This window comes from Petaurus breviceps, unplaced genomic scaffold (genome assembly GCF_028583685.1).
Source record: "Petaurus breviceps papuanus isolate PSGF00001 unplaced genomic scaffold, PetGlider_PUasm1.0 38, whole genome shotgun sequence".
Taxonomy (NCBI): Eukaryota; Metazoa; Chordata; class Mammalia; order Diprotodontia; family Petauridae; genus Petaurus; species Petaurus breviceps.
In genome coordinates, this window is record NW_027186304.1 from 52289857 (window position 1) to 52295186 (window position 5330).

The 5330-nt window shown below is 39.5% G+C and overlaps 1 long non-coding RNA gene across 1 annotated transcript; it reads right to left on the bottom strand.

Annotated features, from left to right (window-relative positions):
- Positions 1–354: 354 nt before the first annotated feature.
- Positions 355–892, bottom strand: LOC138170089 (uncharacterized). Its single transcript, XR_011170537.1, has 2 exons — positions 803–892; positions 355–716 (listed from the first exon to the last, which is right to left on the bottom strand). It is a non-coding gene; the product is annotated as an uncharacterized lncRNA (long non-coding RNA).
- Between the last annotated feature and the right edge of the window lie 4438 nt (positions 893–5330).

A 5330-nucleotide genomic window follows, 5' to 3' on the forward strand; every position in this document is an offset into this window, starting at 1 on the left:
ATAGAGTACTGGACATGGAGACAGAAGGCCTGACTTCAAATCCTCCTTCAGACACTCACTTGTTTGCTGTGTGATTCTAGGCAAGTCATTAAGTGCCTAAACTAGTTTCTTCATTTGTAAAATGAAGGAACTGGACTTGAGGGCCTTGAAGGTCCCTTCTGATCCCCAATCTACAACTATAATAAGTGAACGTCTCTTTAAAAGGCAAGAATGATAAACATACAAACATGATATTAATAAATACAACCAATAAGAACAGTAAAATGTCATCAAAGTCATCCTAAGAAAAGTGATCAATTGCTTCTCAGTTGATACTTTAAAAAAGCGAAAAAATGTTTTAAAAGTTCAAAGATATTTTTTTTTTATACTGGAAAACTTTATTTTTATTGTAGGTGGAATGGGACACAGCAAGTTAGATGATTCCAATTTTGTTGGCAACATCTAAAGCATCATCTTCTGGAACAAGACCGACATAGGTCTTCTTCTCTCTATCAGGCTGGATCAGTGTGTTGACCTTGGCCACATCGGTGTCATACAGCTTCTTTACGGCCTGCTTGATCTGATGCTTGTTGGCCTTGACATCCACAATGAAGACTAGGGTGTTGTTGTCTTCAGTCTTCTTCATAGCAGACTTGGTGGTCAAGGGAAATTGAAAGATGGCATAGTGATCGAGCTTGTTTCTCCGAGGGGCACTCTTCCGAGGGTATTTGGGCTGCCTTCGAAGTCTCAGTGTCTTGTGTCGCCGGGAGGTGGGGGATATTTGGATCTTATTTTTGTGGCTATGGACACCCTTCAGCACTACCTTCTTGGCCTTCAAGGCCTTGGACTTGGCTTCTGTCTTGGGGGGGACAACAGCTTCTTTCTTCGCCTTCGGCGCCAAGTTGGGGGAAAGACAAAGATATTTTTGTATGTATATGAATATGCATATATAATAATTTCTTATATTATCATACATACACTATATATATATGTATATATATATATATATATATATGATATGCTCAGTATATAGGTACTCTTTCTATCTAATGATGTCCCGCTCCACAAGTGGACAGCATTTCTGCCTGAGTCTTAACCTGGACAGCGCAGGCTCCTGTTGGAATCCTACCTTCCAAGAGCCTCCCCAATCAGTGCATTGCTGTATATTTTATAGCTCCTGGGACATTATTCAGTCCTTTGATATTTTGCATCTCTTGCAATTCCAAATGTTAGCATGAATTCTTGAAGGATGCAGTCACATCAATGCCTTTGGTTGTCATATCTTCATGATCTAAAATCACCAAGCATGACCAAAGTGCCTCCATAAGCACTAGAGCTGTTAAATGATTTATGGGGCTTAAGCCCTTTTTTACCAACCAAGTTAAAATGGCATCACACCATCGGGTGATGGTGCCACTCAGGTAGTGGTTAAAATGGCACCAGAATGAAGGATTGTTTTATTCAAGCACCAGTGGTGGTGCTTGTTCCTTGAGCCAAATCTTCTTGCACATATGAAGGGATGCAGTCCAATTTGCCTCTGAGTAAAATACTAATCAGCAAACTAGGTGAAGCATAGCTCCCTTATTCAAAAAAATAGTTTGAAGTGGAAGCAAATGGTGAAGGAATACAATTTGCTCTGGTCTGGTCTGTAGATGAGCCGCTGCTTATAAAATTGATGGAGTGTCTACTGTAGCAGAGCCTCAGCCCCGTCAGGAGCCATTGGGTAGTCACTGAGCCTTAGAGCTAAAACCCCATTGGTTGCCTTTCATGCAATTTTGATTTTAGTGGCCAACCATAGGAAGCTACAGAAAGATGATTCCATACATTCGATAAAATTACAGCCTTATGTCCAAACTAGAGCCATTTAAGTATTTGACAAGGTCTTCTTACTGCCTTTTTTGCTGGATTCTATTTCTCACTATGTTACTAAAGAAGTGAAAGAAACACTGGGTTAGCAGCCTAACCCCATGATATACTTGTCCAATATCAGCCAATATAGTAAATGGCAGCAAGCTTAATAGACTCACCTTATAGGAAAAGTACAAAGGTTCGATACTGGCTCTTTGAAGGAGGCATAGTCATCTTTATTACATCTGATAGGACTGTCTTATCATTGACCCTCGGTTACTATCGATGCTTTGGAAGGCAATAAGCCCTAAGACCCACACTTAATCTCTCTGACTGACTTCACAGATGGGGAGCAACTGCCACTAGAATTCACTTTTTTTTCTCAGTCTCTCACCTTTCCTCAACTCAAGGCTCATTGATGTTATTCCAGCCATACATTCAACCACTAGCTCCAGGCAGGCACACCATGACTCACTTGTCCTGATTCCAAAAATGTCTGTTCTCTTTTCTTCATGTGTTTCATAACACCATTCTCCCCAAACTCATTCATGGTACTAAAAACTTACTACTCCCTCTTTTGGGCTCCTAACTGATCAGACCTGTCTCTACAGTAACACTCTCTGAGCACTGACTGAATCCTACTAAATTATCCCTGGTCATACCACATCTTCCAGCTTAATTCACTATCATGCTCAAGTTCCCACCACACCTCTAGGACTCCTTTCAACCATCAAACAAACTCCAACGACCAGAATCAGGATGATACGCTGATCTGCTCTTTTATATATCTGCCCTCACACTTTATGAGAAGAAAAAGCAAAAGCAATAGCATTAAAAGAAAATATGCTCATTTTGCAAGCAAAACATACGGATCTCAAAGATAGGACTCATAGAGACCCCCTATAGATAAGAGGTCTACCTCTGATGAGGAACATGACAAAACAAAAAACCTGAATACTATAATGCAGGAAGTAATATAAAAGAACTCCACAGAACTTAGAAACACAGAAAATGAAATGCCAATTGAAAGAACTCATAGGTAGCCTCTAGGGAAAAAAAATGCTGTAAACTCCATTTCCTTCTCCAGTTCATTTTTCAGATGAGGAATCTGAGGCAAACAGGGTTAAGTGACTTGCCCAAGTTCACCCAGCTAGCAAGCATTTGAAGTTAGATTTGAACTCACAAAGAGGAGTCTTCCTGACTCCAGGTCCAGCACGGTTGAGCTACCTAGCTGACCAAAGGGCTAACCTAGAGAAGATCAAAGAGTCTCACCTGTACAGGGTTGGCCACCGGGGCTGATTTTTTTTTTTTTACCCACAGAAACTAACAGATACCTTTGACTAAAGCAGGATTGGAATTGCCAAGTATTCCCACACAGATGAAGTCATAGATTTTTAAATACTGACATAGAATCTGATTAAATAATGAAGGCAAGTCCCTGGAGAGCATGGAATGTTTTGTTTTTGTTTTTATTTACCCAGAAGCTGGCATAGTGACTTGAACATAATAGGTACTCAGTAAATTGAAAGAACTAAAGAATTAGATTTAAATCTATCAACGACTAGGGACTACAGCCCAATGTTCCTGAGTATTGTCTGAGCTTAAAATTGAGTAAGATGCGAAGTGGTTGTAAAAATCTTCATTTTGTTAAGGAATGCTTTTCTTATTTAGTGCAATGAGTTTAGTTATTTTCCTCCTGTTTTCTGGGATGACGAGCCAAGGTTCAGTTCTGAGATCTCATCAATGTAGAGTTTCTTGTACGGAAACCTTCTCCATCAGTGGAGATCTGTTATTCATTTATAACTTATAGTCTTAGAGGACTACTGCAGGGTATTGAGAATTTAAAGGATTTACCCAAGGTCACACAGACAATATGCATCGTGGGCATCATCCCAAATTTTCCTCGCTTTAAACTTTCACCTATCCAGTGCTCTATACTGTTTCTCATTCCTTTTTATTACTGACCAAAAGACTAAATCAAAGCCAAAATCTATCTTTCTAACTTATGCATGAGATATTATAGCTAAGATAGAAATAGCAGGGCATATTCTCTTTCTAATTGATCACTTGATAATGGGAGGCAGAGATATCACTGGTAATCAAAGTAAAACGCAGGAGGGAAAGGAATAATGTGTTTTGAAGAGCCAGGAAGCTCAGGATGTAGCCTCAGGGTGACCTACCTTGCCAACCTGAGTTTAACCATAAATGAAAGAAGATGGATGTTCAATAATGAGTAGGTATTTGAAACATTTTTAGAAAGAAAACTAGAACAGAAGAGAGTTTCAAACACCCAAGACAACAGAATGGCAAGAGAAGTAAATAAATGCAGCAGTCAGTGACATAGCAAAAGCAGCAGAGACAGCAGAGACCAAGCAATAGTGGGGGCTCAGAGCTAACTGACTGATGAGAGATGTTGCAATTTTAAGAACTATTAAGGACGTCAATGTGATAATAATTCCTATGATTTATATAGTTCTTTAAGGTTTGCAAATCACTTTACAGATAGCACATTTAATCTTCACAAGAACTCTTGACAGGTAGGTGCTATTTTTATTATTATCCCCATTTCACAGATAAGAAAATTAAGTCAGGAAGTGGGTAAGTGACTTGCCTAGGGTCAGACAGATGTTGATCTTTCCCATTGATAAAGTGAATTTCTTATGTTAATGAAATCTCTCTCTCTCTCTCTCTCTCTCTCTCTCTCTCTCTCTGTTTGAATGAATGAAAAGTGACTTATTAGGAATGGGTAGGTGGTACAGAGGATAGAGTGACAGTCCTGGTGACAAGATGACCTTTATTCAAATGCAGTCTCACACACACTTATAGGTTGTATGACTCTGGGCAAGTCACTTAATCTTTGTCTCAATTTCAACATCTGTAAAATGGGGATGATAATAGCACCTATCTCTTAGGGTTGTTGTGAGGATCAAATGAGATAATGATTGTGAAGTGCCTGGCACACAGTAGGTGCTATATAAATGATAGCTAAGCTTATGCTGCTGGGGATGTTGATATTCTTAATATCTACTCATATTAATTAAGAGAAAAACAAAACATTTTACATTTTAAACCTAAATCAAGCAAAAATGTCAAATGTCAAAACAGAGCATGAACTATGGAATAAATTGTATCACTCTTCACCTTTCAAAACAGTTGGGCATTTTAGAGCCTAGCACAGTGCCTGGAACATAGTGGGTGCTTCATAAATGACTTAGCTTGTCTACAACTGAACTTAAGTTCTTCCTTCCCAAACCCTATCCCCTTCCAAATGCCCCAATTACCATTTAGGATCCACCACCCTCCCAGCCCCCTAGGTTCACAACCTAGGTGTCATCCTGTACTCTTTAGTCACCCCTCATGTCAATCTCTTGGCAAATCTTATCAGTTTTGCTTTTATTACATCTCTCATCTGACCCTCCCTCCACCCTTGTGCATGTCCTCATGACCTTAGGCCTGGACTATTGCAAGAGCTTCCTGGTTGGTCTCCTTACCTCAAATCTCTT